The 23,004-nt window shown below is 45.8% G+C and overlaps 1 protein-coding gene across 1 annotated transcript in view; it reads left to right on the forward strand.

The window, feature by feature from the left end:
- The first annotated feature begins 292 nt into the window (after positions 1-292).
- rai1 (retinoic acid induced 1) overlaps positions 293-23,004 on the forward strand; it is a 57,541-nt gene continuing 34,829 nt past the window's right edge. Inside the window, exon 1 of the mRNA XM_004558371.5 lies at positions 293-516. The gene's annotated coding sequence lies outside the window, so the exon portion shown is untranslated. The remainder of the gene's footprint in view (positions 517-23,004) is intronic.

The raw sequence follows: 23,004 nt of genomic DNA on the forward strand, positions 1-23,004 counted from the left end.
AGACAAGCTCCTGGACTCCCCAGCAGAGGCTGCAGGACCACGCACCCCAGTGTCCCTCCAACCTCCCTCCAATGCTCACCATTGACCCCCCCCCCCCAAAAAAAAGCTAATTCCATTATACATTCCCGACTGGTAGGAAGAGGGCCGTCTTCTAATTGCTTTCTTATCCCCCTGAGTCCCCTTCACTCTATCCTCCACCACCACCACCCCCCCCCTCTTCTCGGCCCGCCCCTCGCCCTACGTGCACTCGACATGGCAGCAGACAAGCAGAGGAGGGAGGCGAGCTAGAGAGCAGGAGAGAGGGAGAGCAGGAGAGAGAGAGAGAGAGAGGCAGGCAGGCTGCTGCTATCAGGGAATACTGGTGCCATTTTCAGCATCGCAGGCTAAAAGGATTGAGCCTCGCCGCTGTACGCTTGGCTCGGCTCAGCTCAGCTCACCTCAGCTCAGACCAGCTGAACAAGAGGGGGACTGGAAGGGCCAACAAAAGAAGGAAAGAACGGCTGACCCCTAACACAGGTACCACGCTTCTCCCTGACATTTGCATCTCTTCTAAGGCAGGACACAAGTTGGAGCGCAGCACAGTGCAGATGGAAGTGTGAGCAAGGTGTATTGGCCAAGGGGGTGTGTTTGTGTCTCTTTGCGTCTGTTTTGTCGATGTGTACATCTGTGTGTGCGTGTGTGTGCCTGTGCATGCTGAATAGAGGACAGCAGGGTCTCTCGTGGGACTGCGTTCTATTTTCATTTGCTGGGTGTTTTTTTTGGGGGGGGGGAAGAACATTTGCCTCCCACATAAACACACACTCCCAACACCTGCTTCAACCCTGTTTTCCACCAGCATCTGTCCAAACAACAGGCACCAAAAAAAAGATTAAAATTAAAGCCATATCTGCCTGCAAAACACATGGATAACAAGCAGCGGAGGCATGAGCTGCAACCTCTCTTTCTGTTTGTCTGGGGTTTGTTTGTTTTTTTTCCTCCCTTCCAAGCTCCGCTCAGCATCCTGCGCCTTAGGATGTGTTACGTAGTCTTCTAACAGGACGCTATGTCAGAGCAGCGATGTGTCATAGCACGCTGTTTACTCTGCCTATTGCATAAGGACAAATCTGAAATACACACATCGATATTAATCTTATGAAACCAGTGATGAGGTCAGATTGTAAAATGTGTTTAGTTTGGGATACAGATAAATTTTTCTAGATCTTTGTATTTTGTTTGTGTGTCTACATGGAGTTTAGGCACAGCGTGTTAAAGCTCATATGCTATTTTTAGTATGGCATTGCCTATTTCCTGGCTCTGGATGCATGCTGTACGGTACATATGCACACTGATCTATATGTGAGTGCCGCACGTCCAACATGCTGCATAGCTCATTTCTGAGGTGCCTTTACTACAGCGTGTCATTAAAAGATGCACCGAGACTGCAGTGTCACTGCCGACTGAAAGTGATGCTACCGACAGCTTCGTTCACCCCGAGGAGAGGGAGAGATGGGATGAGGTGGACAGAGAGTGTGCGAGGGAGGGAGGGAGGGAAGAGGGCTGAGGGAGAAGGTGTGACAGAGAGAGAGAGAGAGAGGGAGAGTAAATAAAGCGAGGGGGGAGGTGGAGAAAGATACGGCAATGTGTGTGTGTGTGTGTGTGTGTGTGTGTGTGTGTGTGTGTGTGTGTGTGTGTGTGTGTGTGTGTGTGTGTAGGTCCGTTTGTGTTTATGTGCTGGGATAGGACGAGAGGGAGGGAGAGAGTGCGCACAGCGGGGGAGGAGGGGTAACGACGCGATAACGCAGAGAGGGTGTAGAGAGGTGTCAGGGAGAGAAAACAGAGGTGAGATGGAAAACAGCAGTGGCGTGTGTGTTTGTGTGTGTCAGGAAATATAGTGACAATATGCACACAAGAGGAAGAATAAGAGAATGATAGAGCGGGAGAGGGGAAGTGATAAGAGAAGAAGTAAAATATATGAATGGAAGATGAGGCCGATCCCCTATAGCGATGCAGCGGCTTGATTGTCGTCAAGCGCGTAAACAGTGTGCGTGTGCAGAAATGAATTTTTTCCATGTAAAAAGAGTACAACAGCAATGAATGCACCACATATCTACAGTTACAAATCTGTTTTCCAGCAATACGTCCATAGGATTCTGAATGTGTGTGTAAAAGAAAAACTTGAGTCAAGAACTGCCCCACTGCTTTGCCAAAACATGGCAAGGCACTTTCCCTCAAACACACAATCGCTGCTAAAGAGACGGCAGGCTGTTGCACGCAATATGCAGAAACACACGCGAAAGCACACAAATCGTCTGCTCTCCTTCTCCTGTGACTCTTTCTCCTTCACACACAGACTATACACTGGCTTTCCTGCATGATGCAACACAATGAAAGGAAGCTGATTATCATGGAGATTGGGAGTCATGTGGAGAGCAGGTTTCTGTGTGTGTTTGTGTGTTTGCGCGTGTGCGTAGGTGTGTGCATGATGGCCTGTAAAGGGCATACTGAAATTGGCAACTCATTGTTGTGGTGAAATGAAAGGTGAAAGCTTCCCTCTGTTCTGTGTCCCTCTTGCTTTCTCCTCCTCAGCCCTCCACCCCCCTGCCTGTCTCTCAGTCTCAGACCAACACAAATATGTGAGGTCAAAGAGAGGAGAAGAGACAGAATGGGTAACAGAAGCACAGATTAAAGGTACATACCAAGGACGACAAGACACCATCCTTGTTAAAGACTTAAAATACCCAGCGGTTGTCTTTCTCTTCTCAAAGTTTCTTCTCCTTAACTTTTAATCTTTCTATCTCGGCATTGATCCGTCGCTTTGTTTACATCGGATGTCTCAATTACTCCATAACACCATTTTTAACTAGGCTGTTTCGGTGTGCACGTGTGTCTCTGTGAGTTTCCAAGCAACACACTATAAGCCCCAAGTGCCCGTCTAATTGCCCCGGAGGCTCATGGTTATTTACTGTGAGGGGTTATTAGGCAGACACAGAGAAAGAGAGAGTCGGGGAGAGAGAGAGTGTTTGTCCCTCATTAAAGAGAAGAGGCACAAACACAAGCAGGGCTGTAGCAAGCAGCCAGACCACAGCACCATCATCAGCTAACGAATGTGGACACTCCACCTATGATTCATAGCATGTCATTTGTATTCATACTGAGTGACAATTTCTGTTTTCTTGTCTGAAACAGCCGTAAATCTTCCCTTAACCTTCCCATTGCTGTCATGATTTCTGTCAATTATCGTCAATGATTTCTCAAACACGATGTCCTCTGTCAAGGTCTGCAGTAACTGTGTGCAGCACCTTGGCAGCTTGGCGTGAGCACACTGCACACAGATGTTATGCGCAGGGATGAAATTACTAAAGGGCACAAAAAATGAGCTGCAGGTCCCTACCCACTCTATCTCTCATATGCATGTTCCCCTACTTTGCCACTGTGTCACAAGCTATTCACCACACTGCAAGAACCGCAGGGTTCACTGTTCAACATTCAGGTTTCAGACCAGGTTTACTTATAATGTAGTCGCACATTAAATAACCGCACCACAAATCGCATGTTTATGAAAATTAATACACTACCTGGTGGCGAGTTGTTTGCTATTTTTTAATCTGAAACTTCATAGCAGGAAATCATGCTTGTCCTTTTGTACACCTGATTTGTACGGGCTCTCTAACACGTGAAGCACACACGCAGAAACACACATGTGCTCATGAAAGTGTAGACACACAGCGTGCAACACGACGCCGCTCTGAAATCCTAATACAAGTTCAAACCCAGGCGTACGCTTCCTCTCATCACGTCTGCTTCTGCACTTACACACAAGCCTGAAAAACTCTGCCTGCGTGGACATCATTAGACCTTACACAAACACACAAACACACACTGTGTATTTCCAGGAGCTCAGTGTGATGGGGTGGGTACATGCTGTTCCAGTGAACATTATACGACGGCTGCTAACCTAGATCTGATTACACACAGAAGCTTGCTATATTCACAAATGTGTGTGTGTGTGTCTGTATGTATGTATGTGTTACTTACACTTGGGCCTAATGGAGTTTGCAGGTAATATGTTTTTATTGGAGCAGCAGCTAGGACAGTGTCGGTGTAGTGTGTTTGTCGAGCGAGCGATGGCTGATGTATTTCTCTCCACGAGAGTGAGGAGCATCAAGAGATGAAGATGGAGAGGGAGGAAGTTGGGGGTGGGGGTGGTGGTGGAGGTGTGTGTGTGGGGGGGGGGGGGGTAGCAAGAGGTTACTGCAGGAAGAGAAGACAGGGGTTGTGATGAGAGAGAGGGAGAGAGATGGCAAGGAGGAGGGGGAAAGGAAAGGCTCATCTGTATGCTGCTTACTGTGAGCTGCTTGTTTGATCTGGAGGGAGTACTTAGTGCTGGATGGTGGGATGCTGCAGAGTAGGGAAGGCAAAAATAAGGTTCCTGCAAATGCGTGTGTGTGTGTGTGCATGAGAGAGCAATTGAGAGAGAGAGAGAGGAAGAGAGAGAGCGAGAGAGAGAGAGAGAGAGAGAGAGAGAGAGCGAGAGAGCGTGTAATTACGTGTGAGGTGTTGGGTGCAGCACTTTGCTCATTAAAAGGATCTGGCTGCTGTCCAGCTCCACGCAGTTTATCAACTGTCCTTCATGTCTCTCATCCTCCTCCTCCCCTTTCTCTCCTTTCCTCTCCTTCCTTCTCTATCCATTTCTTTCCTGCTCTTCTCTTGCCCCTTTAGCTTTCTTCCTCTCCCTTCTCTGCACTTCATCCTTCTCTTCCAGGATTACTGCAACAAAACGCTGCTTTGCAATGGTGCTGATAGCCTGGTTGGGGGGGGGGGGGGGGGGGGGGGGGTTGTCTTTCATCACTGATGGATGTTTGTGCCTCATTAGAGATGAATAAAAGTGTCGGTGGAGCATCAGAAATGAAGATATTTACACATATAGCGTGAGAAACATATATAAATGTAGGAAAAAGCGTTTCGTAACAAAGGTGAGACCGACAGCTTGTTAGCACAATACACCCGTGGGGCGACTGCTAAACATTCAAATTCACATTCAAGATAGAATCAGCCGTCTGCTGCAGTGAGAAATAAAACACTCTTGTGCATTGGTGAACACCACAGACCGGCGCCGCCTTCTGTATGTGCCCCACTAATGGTAAAGAAATGCATAATCAGGGCTTTCTCTCAGCATCAGTGAGGGTAGGGGTGATTCTGCTCGCGAATACAATGACTTCACTCACGCCTTCCTTTCTGCAAGCATATGGAGAATGATATATATGCTTGTTATTATTAAAGTTTTTGGGTGAGTTTGCAATTGTGGGACTAAGTTTTCTTTGCCTGCACAGCTGTTCAGCCCTGTGTGTCCAGCACGCAAGGCCTCCGTTTTGGCTGGAATGCATATTGTGTGTGTCTGTGTGTGCGTGCAGGTAAACGAGTGCTGCTGCTGTTCAGTTAGGACGCGAAATGAAAAATAGAGGAACCAAATCAGGCAAATAAAAGATGACAATAATGCTGGAAAGAGTTTAAAAAAAAGTGAAAGAGGCAGATTGAGAAAACAAGAAAAGAGGGAAACAATTGAAGAGTGATGCTAAAGCAGAGATCAGGGAGACGTAGGAACAGAGAAAGACAGATTAGGGAACGGTAAAATGAAATGATAACCAGAACGCAATATGGAACACTTGAGCAAAATGGAGAAACGGCTACAAGTCAGGCGGGGAGATCGGTCGCGTGTGTTATGCGAGAAGGAGGAAGAAAGCGCATGAGATGGGACCCGGCGATTGTCAAGCATTGTAGCGGAACCAGAAACTGTCACCCGTTTCTCTCCTGTGTTCTGATCAAGGAGCAAGAGACACACTTTGAAAAGTTTTCTACCCACCTACCCCCTTCCTGCGTCTTCAAACAGCTGCTGGAGTTACATAACAGTGAGGTGAGAAAGAACGAGAAGCGTGAGAGAGAGAAAAGGGAAGAAATGACTTACAACGCAAAACTCACACATAGCCTGAATTAGGATTTATTTGTCACATGAACACAATTCTTTTCCCTTTACTGTTTTGACAGTGATGTTTCTGAAGTATCTTTGCTAAATTTGTGACAATGACAATTAAGAAAGACAAGGATAGAGAAAGAAAAGGTATAGGAGAGAGGTGGATGTGTCTGTGAGCATGCTGCAACTTGACTATATGAACAGAGTGTATTTAGGTTAAGTTGAATGTATCAGTGATGCCTGTTGTTGTTGGTAAATGTGGGTTAGAACATAGAAGATTCTCTGGGGTGAGAACTTAAGATACAGCGCATCAGTCTGACGGAACTTCATTTCCCAACATTCAGTATTACAGACAGCAGGAATATGAACACATGCAGACACAGAACCTAAAACATTACTTTGGAGACATATTCCTGGATAGCTGTGAGATGGGTAACATGAGTAAAATTCTTCGTTATCTTAAAGAACAGAAATAAAAGCAGCACATTTAAAGTGTCTCAAAGTGAAAATAAACCAAACAGATAATTTTTTCTTGCAATTCCTGCCTCTATATGATGATAATGATAATGCATTATATGGTCATCTCACCTGTGTGTGCACAGTGGCCCAACCCACCTGCTGCTCCAATCCTTTTGTTTATGTGAGGCAGCCAATCAGAGGAAAGCTAGCTTAAATATGGGTTGGTCCTAAAGAGAGATGAGTGAAAATGGCTTAAATTGCACCGATTCGCCCATTAAAAGGTGAATAAGAATTATTTTGAGTTGTGAATCCTGCCGAGCTACTTTTGTAGAGTACTCATAGTCATAGCAATTCACACTTGTATTTTATTGCTAAACCTCTTCAGTTCACCACATGCCATCAAACAAATAACCATGTGTGGCTGAGGAATGCAAGCTGAAGTGCCTGCATTCATCTACTCAACAGGGTTAGGTTCAGCGGGCTACATCACTTAGGTGCAAAAGCATGCTTCCCACACATATAGTACATATACGTATGTTTCAGCGATGTTGGGCCTGTCTGACGGATTACAGCACAGCAAATTGCAAACGCAGGTAAAAAATAATGCTGCGGCTCCTCTCCAGCGCCCGTTGAGTACATCAGCCATGCCCCGCATTCAGTGCTGTTGCCAGGTTGCATGCTTGTTTGCTTACACGCAAGTGTGCGTGGCTGCATGTGCCTGTATGTTTTGCTTGACTGCCTCTGTACTATGAACACAAAGTGAGTTCTCTGCCTGTGAATTAGCCTCCATAGCAACCAGTGCCACACAGTCAGCCAGCCATCCAGCCAGCCAGGCGGTGCAGTGAATGAACGCCATTCTGCGATCAGAAAATGGGTACAGGCCTGTTGCCAGATCTGGGTAAAGCGGGCACGTCGGTATGCCGATGTGCAGAGACAATGGGCCGTTGCTGTGGTGATGGGAAGGGCTGGTCGGGTAACAATGAGCATTGGTATGTGGATGACAAACAATGTCAACAGCAACTTTCAGCCACTTTGTTTGTTTACCTGCTGTTTCTCTTTTTGTCCACCGCTATTTTTTGTTTGTTGCTCAGCATCTACCTACCTTTCATCCCCTGATCTCTCCCTGTTTGCTTTCCTCCTCTCTTCTTTCTCTTCTGTCTGTGTCTCTATGAGAAAGAGGTTGCGGCATTGCGGAGGTGGGTGTTGAGCGGGGGCACAGGAGAGTTTTTTGTTTGGTTTTGTTTTTTTATCAGTATGTTATTGTCAGAGCCGTCCCATCACCTTGGATACACACACACACATATATGCGCCCACAAATACAGACACGTGAACACACACACACACACACACATCTTAGACGTCAAACATACGTCAGATGCTAATAACTGACAGTCAAGCTCAGAAGCGAGCCCAACAGTACACAACTCACATGGCAAGCTGTGCTAAATTTACCAAACTGTTCTAGACAAAGATCTAAGTATAAACAAAACAATCATGGCACACACGTCACACATACGCTTTATGCTCGCTTCTGATCTAAATGGTAACCACGTCCCAAGGTGCGCTGTTCAACCACCAGGACAGGATGAGGGTGAGCAGGGGCATAGTTGGGACCTGGCTAATTGCTGATGTTCTCATGCAGAGAAAACATGAGGAAGATGCTAATGACCTCTCACTCAGATGTGTATCGACTGGCCCAGGCGTAGCCATGGTAGCCAGCCAGAACACATACACATATACACACACAAAACGCAAAATTACCTGAGGCTCAGATGAGGGATAAGTGTAAGCCAAATTTTTGAAATTAAATTATAATTTGATATCATCAATTATCTGACTTGTTAGGATGTCTTACTGCTACGTCGAGCTAAACATAATGAGTGCTGAGAATGGAGCGACTTCGCTGTACTGCACATTGATATTGCTTTTTATTATTCCTACCATTCTGGAGATTAAAAAAAAAACCTGTTTATTGAGCCCAAAAAAGGATATAAAGAGAGGGAAGAAGGGAAGGAGAGTGTGAGAGTGAAGGCTGCTGAAAAGCCGACGCACCTGGTACAGGATAAGAATAGTAATCAATCACGCACATGCACACGCAGAGGCAAACATGTACAGAGCACAGCTGGGCTGCAAAAAAGCCATCTGTATTACCACAATGTAACACTCAGTGTGTACGTACTGTGTGTGTCTCTGTGTGCATGTATACGTGTGCATGCGGGAAAAATCTAGATCAGCTTCCTATTCGCTCAACCATGTCTGTCTTTACGATGGAGAAACAGACTTGCACAAGCCGGGATTAACATGCATGCTCACTAATATATGCAGACACCCCACACACACACACCTTCACACAGAGACTCATGCGGAAGCACTGACTTTCACCTGCAGCCATAGGCTACATAGCAATGCATACTAAAAAGACCAGGATAGAAGAGGGGCAAAGTGCAAATAGAGAGATGGATGAGACAAGTAGGGGTGGGGAGGCTGAAGGATGGATGGGTAAAAGAGGGGAGGCTGGTGACGGGGGTTTGTAGAGCCGGGGAGATCTGTAATGAGATCTCGGTGAGTCAGACAGGATGCTAAACTCTTATTCTGACTGGATAACCAACAAAGCCAAAGCGGGAATGCATTAGAAAGCATTAGCCTAGCTGGCTAATAGCAAAATCTGTGTCAATGGCATTAGAATGAAGTAACATCCACGGAATCACTCTCAAAAGCATTGATCTTCTTCTTTTTTCTTAAAAAAAAACAAAAAAAACAACGAGCACAGGCATCCGGGCGGTGGATTCAGCTAAGGCTGGCAACAATTCACAGCTACCTAAGCAGTTTTCCCCTCAGCATTAAATTAGAATAGCTTAGCGTTGACCCACTGTTGCTTTTAGCGCGTTAGCTTGTATCAGAGTGTGAGTCATAAGCTTTGCTGGGAGAAGCCACAGCACAAATTTAAACATCAGAGCAGTCAACAAACCCTGGGCTATCTCCGTGGCCATATTTATTCATGCGGTGTGACACCCATGAACATGCACATGCACGCACGCACACATAAAAACGCACACATAATGAAGGCACATGCTGAGCTTGGGTACAAACTAGAGCAAAAATAAGCAAATGCATCAGATTTATGTAGGAGAAAGACGGCAGTATTAGACATTTTTCTCACTGTCAACAAATCCTGCATAAAAGGCCGACACAGAGCATAACTTGGTCCAAAAGGCGAGCGTTTTCTGTGCACCCAACACCAGAGAGCTACGGTGGTAAGAAACTATTAAAAGCGCATAAATGAGCCACTGTGTTGCATCGGGTGACACTTTACTTCATTATGACAAACTCCAGGCTAGTTTATTTTGAGCGAGTCTTTCATATACTGTCCTGCTGCAATGAATATTAATGCGTATTAATCCGCAGCGGAAAATAGACCCGTCATGAATGCAATCTTTACTTCCAACTGGGAGATATTGTCGAAAAGCTACACTGCCCGGCAGTTTCAGGAAATTATCTTTGCTTTTCTTAAAGAATAAAACATTATAATTGTGAGCAGCTTCAAAAATTTACATTAGCTGAAAAAAAAGTGCTGCCCTTTCTTATCCTTTAGGACAAGTTAGTAATTCAGAAGTGGCAGTAAGTTATTCTCTCTTTTTCCATGTTTTTCCTCTCTCTCTTCCTCCTTTGAAATTTCTCTCCATCCCTCTTTGTACCTCCATCTCTTCTCCGTAACTGCTCCATCTTTCAATAAAGCATTCTGCTTTGCAGCTTCCTCCCTTCTTTGAGTTATCCCCATCTCACTCTCTTTATCTTCTCTCAGAGCCTCCATCTTTCACTGTTTCCCCCTGCCTCTTCCGCTAGCCATCTTTCTCTCCCCGGCTCCCCTTTCTTTAACCTTTTATGCTCTCCTCTTACTCCTCTCCACCTCTTTTCACTCTCTTTCTCTCGCAGCGTGTGTGTCAGCTCCCTGTTTCAGTCTTTCCATCACCACCCCTCCAACCCCCCCGCGCCATCAACATCCTATACACCACACCTCCTCCCCTCTCACTCCTGCCTCTTTCTCTTTCCTCCTTCCGCCTTTTTCCATCTTCAGCACACATCTGCTAGTCTAACACCAATCGTCTCCCTTTTCAGCATGCTATCCTCACACCCATTACACTCTTCCCTTCTCCACCCCTCTATCTCACTTTCGGGTTATGACGTGTGATTGCATATTCCTGCCTCATTCAAGCAGCCACATGCTCACACATAGATGCACGCACCTTCATCCTCGTTAATATATTCAGTGTGTATAATGTCATCGTCAAGGTTAACAGCTGAGGTGCAGTGGTAAGAGGAGCCAAGGGTTACTGGCAATGTAAGAGCCACATTGTTGTTATGGGGTACTCTTACTGATTAATGAGTTTCACAGCTCAATAATCAGCAACATCTAAGTATTTTAGGGTAGAAATTATGTAATCCAACGACCTTTCATATACATCATCAAGGAATGCATTGAAGGATAATTGAAGATCCTCTAATCAAATGGTAATTATTGTCATAAATGTTTGGAACTGAAGGCAATCAGAGAATTTCATGCTGTTTTAGCCTCAGCCTCCATCCTCCATCCCCTCATTTATGTTCATTAATATGAAGGACTGCCATTGTTCCATGGATAATTCATTGACATGCATGGCGGCAGCGTCCCCGTGTTTGTTTGTGTGTGCGTGTGTGTGTACATTCACCGGGCGGGCGACCAGATGCAAAAGGCATGACAAGAAAATAACCTTCCCTCCTTCGTCTCTCGTATTGACGAGACGCCTCTATTGCGCTCTCACCACGCCACCCCACACCCCACGCCCCTCTATTTTTATCATCTTTGCACGGTCTCTCCGTCTCTCGCGCTCGCTCTTTTGCTGTCTGACTCTCACTCTTTCAGCCTCTCTGTCCTTGGGTGTCTGCAGCCAGCTGTGTTTTCAGGCCATTAGTGCCCCCCCCCCCCCATCCATTTTCCCCATCACCGATTCCTCCAGCAGACCTCACCCTCCTCCTGCCCCCCCTCCATCTCATTCTCTCTCTTCCTTTCTCCTCCTCCTCCTCTTCCTTTCGCACTCCTCTGTCCCCATGACCACTGGGGCTCCATTGTCAAAGCAACTGCTGATAACAGCCTCGTGTTTGGCCCAGCGTTCTGTTATGCCACTGCACCAAAATATCAGATGTCTGCACTCATCCTCATCTGTAAACATCCACAAGATACATATGAATGTGTGCTTGTAACAGGAAAAACATACAATAAACGTCTGCACCAGCAAACGCACGCATTATTTTTATACATGCATGGCTGTTGCAACATTCACACACCCGCATACAACAACAAATCTACCCAGTCAGCACCTTCCCCTTTATGTAAACATCTTGTTGTGCTGCTAGCCTCTTGCGGTTGTTTCCCGTTATGAAAAGTTATTACACTGCATAGTGCCATTTACTTTTCTACACCCACCCTAACTCACTCATCATAATAAAAACGTGATTAATCTACTTTCCTGGTGGCTTGCTGATGCTTAGAGAGTCTGGCCTTCGAACGCACAGCGGAACAGAGGGAGCGAGAGAGAGCAGGTTGTCTTTGAGAAAGTGGGCCACGGATATCGCGTCCCCGGTGGATCTGTGCGGTCAGCAGAAGAGGGCTGGCCCAAGTCACTCGTGATGCGGATGATGATTACTATTTCATCTTCTTTTCCAAGTGGCTAGAAATTAGTGCAGAATCCCAGTAGCTTCGATTCCTGGATCACCAAAGTAGGGCTGGGGTTAAAGAAGAAGTGCGTTTGTCTAGAATAGACATTACATGACACTATAACACATAATGCAGCTGACTCATGAGGCTTATATCACTACTTCCTATCTTTCTAACTTGAAGTCAGTTACAGATAAAGCTAGATCTATTTGCTCAGGTTGCTAATAATAGTCAATGCAATGAAAGTTCCAACCAAGTAAATATAGCCAGGTAGAGCACACATATAAAAAGATTTACAGCATCACATCAAAAATATCATGCATCAGTAAAAAAAAGAATAATCTCAAACCAGATTGGATCGTCCTTTTCTGACTGAAGACAATCAAGGCACTTCTTTTTTGGCCTATGATCATTATAAATGAATTTGTACTACCATGTTTCTGCTATGCCACTGTGTGTGTGTGTGTGTGTGTGAATGCTCGAAAATGGATTCCGTATGTGAGACACACACACACACGGAATCCATTTTCGAGCATTCACACACACACACACACACACACACACACACACACACACACACACACACACACACACACACACACGGAATCCATTTTCGGTTCCCTTTAACCACTAGAGGACAATAAAAATGGGTCGTCCTAAAAGAGGGGGACATGCACACACTCACACATATACACAAGATGATGGCCCGTTGCATCATCTGCATCTCGTCTTCCTGTCGGCTAACACTCCCTCCTCCTCCTCCACGTCCTGCTCCTTCTCCTCAGTCTGTCCTTCCTCCCATCCATTATGCGCACCCCCCCCCCCCCCCCCCCCCCCCCCCCCCACCACCACCACCACCACTCCTACTCTATTGATTGAGCCATTCAATTTCCGGCCGTAATTCAACTACACTGTTGCACTTGAATATGTAAATGAGCCCATGGGGGTTGCTGGTGCTGTTGTTGTCATGGAAACCTCTCATCAAACGCACATGAAAGACACGTGCGCACTCCCGCACGCACAACGGCATCCTTCGGGGGTTAGGAAGGAGAGACAAGGTGAAATGAGCGTGTGCGCACGCTGTGCTCCTGTGAAACCGAAACTTTGACAGAGGCTGAAATGACCTCACCGCACCCTTGCTTGTGTGTGTGTGTGTGTGTGTGTGTGTGTGTGTGTGTGTGTGTTGGTAGGAATCATGGATGTATCTGTAGCCTTGCGCTTTTTAAGACCACCCCCACACACACACACACACACATACACACACCCACCATCATCTCCTTCACCTCCCTTTAAATTCCCTGCCCTATCTCCCTCTCTCTCGCTCGCTCCCCCCCCTCCCACCATGTTAGTGCAGCCCTCTAATCGCACTGACAGGAGAACAGCGCTCTGTGTGGCTTCTGCCACCATGCATGCACTGAAACACACACAGGGAGCATAAACACATGCAGAATTAATACATCCTCCGTGTTTTCTCTTTCTAGCTCATGCACGCCACCGAAAACTTCCAGACACGAACAGCCGCGGTGCGCATCACTCACAGCCTCTCGTTTAGTCTCGTGTGTCATTAACGTGCTCCTCTCCCTCTGTGCTGCTTCCTGCTCCCGTGTGGTAGCTTTTGGGACGTTTTTGGGTCACGGGGATGCCACGCCAATCTCTCAGTGGGGGTTTTTTTTTATGTGTCTGTGTGTGAGGGGGGTCAGGGAGATTCAGGGGCAGTCTGTGATCATTGCAATATATCTTTGCATTGGTTATTCTGTGTTTGAGGCATATGTCTGTGATTTTGTGCATGCAAGACATGGGAGGAATTAATTTTAAAGCCCCTGAAAAACACCCACAAGTTTTTGTTTGACACAGAATGAAATATTCAGATTTAACCAGCAGTGCAGCCAAAGCTGAGCAAACAATACACTTCAAACACTTCTGTGGCTGCTGCACTAAAGTATGTGACATCACCTTTTTCTAGATTAGTTAAGCCCACTTTAAGCTGGCAAAAAAAGGAAAAACAAAACTTGTGTTTTGTTTTTTTGGTTGTTTTTTTCTGTAGGTTTGAAGTGTGTTTTTTTCTTCCTTCCAAATTAGTATAACAGAATGAAGGCAGCTGTTCAATTCATCACTGCAACGCTTCCTACAGATAAATTATTAATGCAAGTCACCCAAGCAAGGGCATTTATCCGAGCAATAATAAGGCATTTGATGATGTGGTCGGGGTTAAAGTGTTCAGCTGGCAGTTGAGCCGCATCCTTGTCATGAACAATGACACTTCAATTTGGCAATGAATCAAGAGGGAAGCATTTTCTTACTCCCGAAAAAAAAAATACAAATCCAACAAATGTCTCCCACAGTGGTTTTGTTTGAACTCAATTTTGGTGGAAAGTGGAAGACCTAGTGGGCATAAATGAGTGAGGGCTTGCTCGTGTGTTCTCAGGCATGTACATGTGTGCGTATGCATGTGTGTGCACACTGCTAGGCAAATGAGCTTGTCAGTATGCGGCGCAGGCCTCTCTCTGGTGGCAGGCAGATGACAGTGCAGTGATTGGGCTGATTTCACTGAGGACGTGAGGGGAAATCTGAAGGCTGCCTTAGGGCTCAGGTGCTTATCACCTCCCCGCACACTGACGCGCACATGCGCACACGCTCGTGCACGGATTCGGACGCGTGCGCATACACACAGAGATGTGCGTACAGCTACCTTTTACAGCCGTCTCTATAGACACACGCGCACATACAGATGCATGGACAGACGCATGAAACCAGAGACATGGACAAGTGCTCACCTGGGTGATACACACATGTATGTACTTACATGCACTCTGTCTCTTCTACTTTATTACAAAGTTAATTATCAAAATCTCTTGCGAGAGTGCTGCACCATACCGTCTGTGTGTCTGACCACCCAGTGCTAGCAACACATCACACACACACACACACACACACACACACACACACACACACACACACACATCTGCAGGATTCTGTGCAAGAGAGAGCAATAATTATAGCCCAGGGCAGGTGGGAAAGGGGAAATTAGAGTTTGTGTGAAGGTCTGCATGCACTTCCTAAGACAATAATTGACAATTTATTACTGCACACGTGGCGGTTGGCATTTTACAATAGATTTTTTCTTTTTTTTTTCTTTTTCAAAGGAATGGCTTTTTAGATTTCTTTGCATGTCTGTTGATAGCATTATCTGATAATTACCTTTCAAATGTTTTTTGTCATAGAAACAGATTGTGTTTTGACTGTGTTTTGAACACAGCATAATCCAGCTTGGTTAGCACTTTTGTCTCACAGCAAGAAGGTGCTGGGTTCAAATCCAGGCTCTCTGTGCAGAGTTTGTTCCCTCCTGCTAATATGGCTTCCTCCTACAGTCCAGAAACATGCATGTCGGTTAATATGTGGTTTTAAAATGGTCATAGGTTTGAACAGTTGTCCGTCACTGTGTGCTAGACCTCTGATAGATTGGTGGCCTGTCCAGGCTATAGCCTTCCTCTCACCCTATGACAGTTAGGATAGGCTCCTAACTGTTGTGGGATCTCAATGAATTGAGTAAGTGGAAGAAAATGGATGGTTGAACACAGCAATAAGATGAGGGTCTTGATCTTGTTACATATGAAATCTGCACCGGTTCATTTTATGATGTAATCTGCATGCTTGGAGCTCTTCTAGTCAAGCGTATTTTGCACACCGAGAAATAGATTAGCAAAATTAACAGCTGCCAGCAGCAAGCTGGAGAATGAATTGAGGTCTGACCTGGACAAGCAATGAAGTACGCTGCTTCCTCCATATGTTAGACCTTATTTGTGTGTTTATTCCTCTTCCCTCCCCCCCAGTCCCTAAGAGTGAACACCGCTGCGTGGCTTTAGGTGATGCATTATGGTGCGTTTGAAGTCATTTCTGGTGCAATGCAAAAACTACTGCTGAGAGTGCACTAGCAGCTGAAGTTATTATCTCTCAGATTAAATGTCGTGCCGCTCTAAACTGGGTATGCGCTATAATTCATGTAGCATTGCCGAGATAACGCGAGGACTTGCAAAGCTAGTAGCATTAAACATTACACAGTGTCCTCCTTCTCTGTCACCTGAGTGATTTTAGTGCTTTGGCGGATTATGTGCAACTATATCTGTTGACTGGGGGTTGTTTTTCATTCAGCTCCAAAAGCTATTCAGTAATGGTAACTTGTACAAACCAATGCCATTTTGCTTCAGTTCACAGAGGTGCAGCAATTTACAATGAATTACCTTTGATAGTTCACAAAAGATTGAAATGGGAAGTGTGAAAGAGGGTTAAGGGGAAAAAAGTACTCACAAATGACAAAAGATAAATTGAGGGTAAGGGACTCTGAGAGGTTCAAGTCTTTGGTCTCACTCCACTTGGTAAAAAAAAAAAAAGTGGCTCAATAGCTGCTGTCAAAGAGAAAGAGATGTTAGACAGCCTTTCTATTTTCAGTTTGTCTGTCTGTGTGTTCGGCTGTCCATGTGCATGTTTGTCTCTACGTCCGTCCTTCTGTGTGCTTCTCTCCGTATACTTGTCTTTCTCCAAACTCACAAATCTGTCTGCAGCAGGAAAGACTGTAAATTAAACATCTAAGATTTTCTCTCTCTCTGTCCTTGGCTGTTATCCCTTTGCTCTGTTCCTCTCACCCTCCTCCCCTGTCTTGTGCGCTCAATCGGCCCTCCCTGGCTCGCCCCCGACTGTATTTCTTCTCCTTCCTTTCATCTCTGTCCTTCCCTGCTCTTCTCTCTGGGCAAGATAGAGAGAGAGAGAGCGAAACAGAGAGCAAGTAAGGGATGGAGCATGGAGGCGGAGGACTGGGGTGGGTGGAGATCATAGAGGCGATGAGGCCGTGTGGAGCGGATGGATAGACAGATGCATTGATAAGGGCTGCCGACTCCACAGCGCACTTGCTGCATATCCAATCTCTCTCGCCCTGTCTCTCTCTCTCTCATCTCTCTTTTTCATTTCAGGACTAATGCTCCCCTAGCCTTCAAATGTCAGTTCAGTATGGCAACCTATTAGATGGTTAGCCAGAGTGGCTGACAGCTCTCTCCCTCCCTCCCATTCTCTCTTGGCTTCTCGCACACATTCAGGACAGAATTATTGTCTGAGGTTTTTGCAGTCTTTCAGAGCTGGCAAGAAAGACATGAGACAGACAGATACTGAGGGAGTATTTGCATCTCAGTCGCTACTCCACCTCCACGCTGCTGGAGTACTTTTCCTCATATAGGTCATTGTATTTAAAGCTATCATAATGAACATTAAATACCAGCCAGTGACGACATGACTACTTCCTTGTGAAAGAAAACGGTTGTCAACCCACAAGTTTCCTTCAGCTTTATGTTTGAAAGCTTATCACCGTAGTTTTAGAGCCTTGACTTTACTGTTTATGTCACTGCCATCGTTCTAGCTGCCAAAAATTTATTAGGAACGGTTCTGTTTGGCCAGAAGTGGGAAGAGCCATAGCAAGAATCCCCAAACACAGCGGGCATCAATGACCACAGACATGGCACTGATTAAGTCAGACACAGTATGACTTAGTCAGCCAGCCTACAGACCAACTCTAGGCTGGCTAAAGCAACGTAACGTAAACGTTACATGTGGAGAAGGGTGTCTGCTGTGCCATCAGCTGATGTGTGACGGCATTAAGATCAGTTTCCTGTCTCGAAATTGTGTTTCTTTTCTTTGTCCTTATAATTTGCTACATTTTAAAGAAAAAAAAGACATGTAATGGTAAACTTTTGCTTTGGATCATTTAAGTACACCCAGTTCATAAAATTACAAATGAATAAATGATAAGAGTAACTGATATTTTCACTTATGTAAAAATGTAGCATCTGAATACTCTTCTGAGCCATCGCAGCCTCACTGTGAAATCAAGTTTCAGCAAAAGAAAGGTAGAGTGAGCAAGAGAGAGAGAAAGAGAGCGTGCGCAAGAGAGAGAGAGAAATATATAAATAAACCAAAAAAGAGAGACAGAGGAGAGGCATGAAACAGAGGATTAGGGGCTTAGTTAGCCTGCATGAAATCCCCTTTTCCTCTCGCGCCCTACAAAGGGAAGAAGGCAATTGGCCACATTATACAAAAAGAGAAGGCGAGGGAGGCGTGTGTGGGGATTGAGGAGGGAGATGAAAGGGGGGGGGGGGGGGGGGGGGGCAAAAAAAAGCTTTCTGAATACTTTGCTGTTTTTCACATCTCCAGTCTTTCCACAGTGCCACTCAGCATGGCTGCCACCCCCACCTGTGACATCACATATAGCAATACAGGAGGTTTTTTTAGGTTTGCCGTTTTTTTGGCAAGGTGAGGAGGTGGGGGGTGTGACATTGGCCTTGAAACCTGCTATGGTCTTGCCTCCAGGACAGACAACCAGGCAACTCAGTAAGAGAAAGAGAGTGATCACAGTGAGAATGAGGGAGAGTTGGGAGAGCAGGGGGGGACACGGTTGCCATGGTGACTTGCTGAAAGATGTGAGCACGCTTGTTTATCTGTGGGCCGGGCGAGCGTGCACGGCGGGCCCTCTAACCGAGCAGATGTGTGTGCGCGCGCGTTTGTGTGTGCATGTGTTTATCAGCATGTGGGTGAGGACGCTCACGTGCAGACAGACTCCAAGACCCATAAACTGACCCTTCCACAGCTTTCTTTGTAAACAAACCTGCACGGACAAACACACAAACACAGCCTCACTTAATAGAAGCCCACCTTACCAGCTCGGTATTATTGAGCCAACAGGAGTGGGCTGATAGAAGCTAATTGGCCTGGTGTGAGTCGAGACTGCAGATAAGAGGAGGGACAGAAACAGACTGAGGGTATAATACACAGGGTGATAGACAGAGAAGGAAAGAAAATGAGAGACAAAACAAAAAAAAGGATGAGAGGATGTAATGGAGTGGGCAAAAAAAGAAGAGGAAAACAGCAGATGCGTAAGACACATTAGAGCAAAACTGAAGGAGTATAAAAAAGAGGTTTGGGAGTTTTCAGATAAATGGAAACAATGAAGATAATGAGGGAAAACAAATGAGAAGTGATTATGAGAATGAGAGAGAGTAAATGTGACGTGATGAGACGTCTTATGATGTGATGAGATTCAATGCGACGTGTGCAAGCGGGGGCATGCTTCCATGCTAGCAGAGAGCAGCCCCAGTCCCATGGGGCAGACACTGCAGGCGTCGTAGTACGTCAAATGTCACAGACCAGACATTAAGCTGCAAGGCTGCATGACCACTGGTTTTACACGCATACACACACACACACAAATGCACAAACATCGTCGTATGCAGATTCCCCCACAGAGATATGGAGACTGCTTAAATATTTCTGAAATCTAAGGTCATCACACAGAGGTAAAAGCTGCAGACTGTGAATAGGCATAGCTGCACACAGGGTCACATGCATTTGCACATAATGTTCTCATGGGCTCTGTGACACTATTTGTGTCATCTGGAGGTTGATGTGATGTCGTGAACAGTGTGTTGAGCTTGCCCCCATTACCTGCGACAGATAGACTTATAAGGCACTGTGTTAGCTGGTATGCCATGTGCTGGCAGCTTAATTTGCACAGAGGTATAAAAAATACTTGTGTAGGTGTGACTGTGTCCCTATTTATTCTTTGTGAGGTGAGTGCCAGAGTCACCCTCCTTAAAATAACAAGCTACCCCTTTCCCTTAGGACAGCAGACAGCCATCCATGCAAGCTGCCTGATCCCGAGCCGCCCTAGTTCACTGCTCGATCCATCTCCGGCTTTCTCTTCCTGCCTCTCTCCCCCTTCTCCCTTTGTCTCACTGTCCATGAATCACCCACACATAGTCAGTGATGGCCTCATAAGCTGAGTTTCTCTTGGTGACTTTTCTGTCTTTCTCTCGCCTTGTGCAACGTTGTGAGTGGAACAAACACATAAAAGTACGGCCGGTGTAACCCACAACTCTGGCTGAAATTATCAAACATGCAGAATAGGGGTGCAACGATACTCGTATCGATATTGAACCGTTCGATACAGTGCTTTCAGTTCGGTACGCATATGTATCAAACAATACAAAATTTTTTATTTATTTTATCAACTTTCCTTCTGACGATGCTGTCTGTGTTGAGCGCTCAGTGGATCTGCGCTCGACTACTCCGCCTAGTCTGCACTGTCGAGCGCAGAAGCTAAGCTCGTTGCAACACGGCAAATTGAACCTCCCACACCCTCATTCAGATCTGGCCTTTGGAACTATTTTGGTCTTCATGTGACGTATGACCCTGAAGGTAAGCGCGTCATGGACTAAAGTAAAACAGTATGTTGGATGTGCCACGCAATGCTCAATTACATGGGTGGGAGCTAGTGTGTTAGCACAGTTAGCTCGTTAACGTGTTGACACCGTCCAGCCCCATGCACGGGGCGATCCGCGGTAGCTCGTTAACGGAGATTTGCCGTGTTGTGGCGTTAACGTCATTTCAGACTAACGCTGACAGCACTAGTGGGAACACAACGAATATGACTGCACATTTACTCCGACATCATCCTAGTGCAAAGACAAGTGGAAGCAGACAAAAACAACAAGCATGCATGCTACAAACTTTACCCGAGTCATTTAGACAGCCGTTAGCACATAATTCTCCTTATGGGGACCTGATATGTTTAATATGCTGCTGAGAATATAGCCCAGAAGAAGCGTATAGTATAGCTTTTATTTTGGAAAGAGCCATTTCTCTGTAATAAACTCTCTTTTCCAAAGATGAGGGATTCCTCCATCAGATAGATTTATTATTTTATCCCTTTGTTGTTTCAGCAACATTAAATTTAAAAACTGTATTTTTGAGTTAAAATATATATTTATAATTTTAATAAATGACAAATTAAAAAGGCATGAACATTTTTTTATCGAAAAAATATCGAACCGTGACACCAAAGTATCGAACCGAACCATGAATTTTGTGTATCGTTGCACCCCTAATGCAGAAGGTGCACTGTTTTTAAGATAAGAGATACACACACACACACACACACACACATATCCTAACAAGGCAGACCACCTTCACCTCCAGCTACGCTTAATGAGCTCTCCCCCGGCTAACTGGCCAAGAAGAAGCAGCGGTCAGCTGCCCAAATCTATCCAGCTTGCTCTAATTTTTTATCAGACTCTGCACTTGAGTGGCTGAGCCCTCGGCTCTGTCTCACTAGCTGTGCGGGATAGGCTGGGACAGAATAGGCCTCGTTCACTCAATTAATAGCGCTCTGTGTGTATGAAATGAAGCTGAAATGCATGCAGTGCCAAAACTGGAAAGAGTAGATAAATAAAGCGGCAAATGGTTTTAAGGACTTAGCAGTGTCTAATTTGCCACTAAAATGTGTTTTTATTGCATTTAAATAATGATTATAAACACATTTGTGGAGATATTCCACAGAAGATGGCGGGGGAAAAAATACAGCAGGGGCAAAATCTCATTATACCCCAGATGAATGTGTGTCTGTTGCAGCGTGAGTATGCGAGAAAGCAAGCGTATAAATTCTTCATGCGCCTGTCTTCCTTGACCTGTATGTTACTAGATTGGGGAATGTATGTGAATGCCTGTGTTTGAAGGTGTGTATGCTTCCTAACCTGTGTTTGTGTGTGTAGATGCAGATATGAGGCAGTCTGCAGGCTGCAGGGCTGTATGGAAATTAGGAGATACACTGCTGCGAAGCAGGTGACGGAGGAGGGAGGGGGAGGACAGGGATGAGGGAGTGAAAGGAAGGAAGAAGAGGAGAGTGGTGCAAGGGGGTCGGATAATGAGGACTCTGATGAGAGGGAAGGAGAGCCCTGAATAGAGATGTCTCAGTGATGGAGAGAAGTTTTTTTAAAAAATGGGAGCGCGAGAGAGGGAGCGAAAGGATGCAGGGGTTATGAATGGACAGGAAAATGTGAAACAGCTGCCACTAGTGGTGGATTGTGGAAGTATATAATTGATGTAGGAGGGGGGGAGTAAAAAGGAGGGAGGAGATGAAAGGAGGATATGAAAGTGAACAACAGACAGAAAAGCGGTTTGGTCTGAGGTGGAAGGGAAAAAAGGAGCAGGTAGGTAAAATAATAAAAGAGACAGACTGTGATAAAATGTGGTCTCAATAAGACAAATGGACCACATGAGACAAAAGGGATATGAGAAATTAGAGGAGGAAGGCAGGTAGAGGCTCAGCTATTAAAAAGATGTGAGGATGAGAGGGCTGGGCAGAGTGGTCACAGGCATTAAATGAGAGGGAAAAAGAAAAAAAAGGGCTGCACGCTGGGGAGACAGAGCTAAAGACGAAGCAATTTATCCAAAACAGAGAAAACGAGAGATGGGGGAAAGAGCGTGAGCGGAGAGATAAAAAACTGAGAAAGGATGAAAGAGGAGGAGGAGGAGGAGGAAGGGGAGGCCAAGAGACTGATACAGAGAGAGGAGGGACGGAGACGCTGGCAGTAGGAGGACACGGGTGCAGGCGTGGAGACTGTGGCATGCAGCTCAAGTTGGCATGGACTCTATCACTCAGTCTCAGGCCTGGGCACGGGGCCCTCAGTGGCACAAACACACACACACAAACACACACAGACACGCACGCATAGATGTACACGCACAAGCAGATCAAACACAAGGACGTTCGCGTTTTCCTGAGTCTCTTCATTATACACACACACACGCGCGCTCACAGCAGACAGAGACACAGAGAAAAACACTGAGCTCAGACACAGCCTGATGCACACATGCACTCAATTAGTCTCAGCCACACACACACACACACACACACACACACACACACACATTTACACATGGAGGAAAAAGATGGATGGATGAGCGTGTGCATGAAGGTGTGTGTATGTGTGTGTGTGTCTAATTGTGCCACCGCTTGCAGAGCAGAATGAGGGATGGTGTCTCAGAGCTGCTGCTGCCGCTAATAGCCACTGACTAAAGGTGACAGGCT

Source organism: Maylandia zebra, linkage group LG4 (assembly GCF_041146795.1).
Source record: "Maylandia zebra isolate NMK-2024a linkage group LG4, Mzebra_GT3a, whole genome shotgun sequence".
NCBI classification, from domain to species: domain Eukaryota; kingdom Metazoa; phylum Chordata; class Actinopteri; order Cichliformes; family Cichlidae; genus Maylandia; species Maylandia zebra.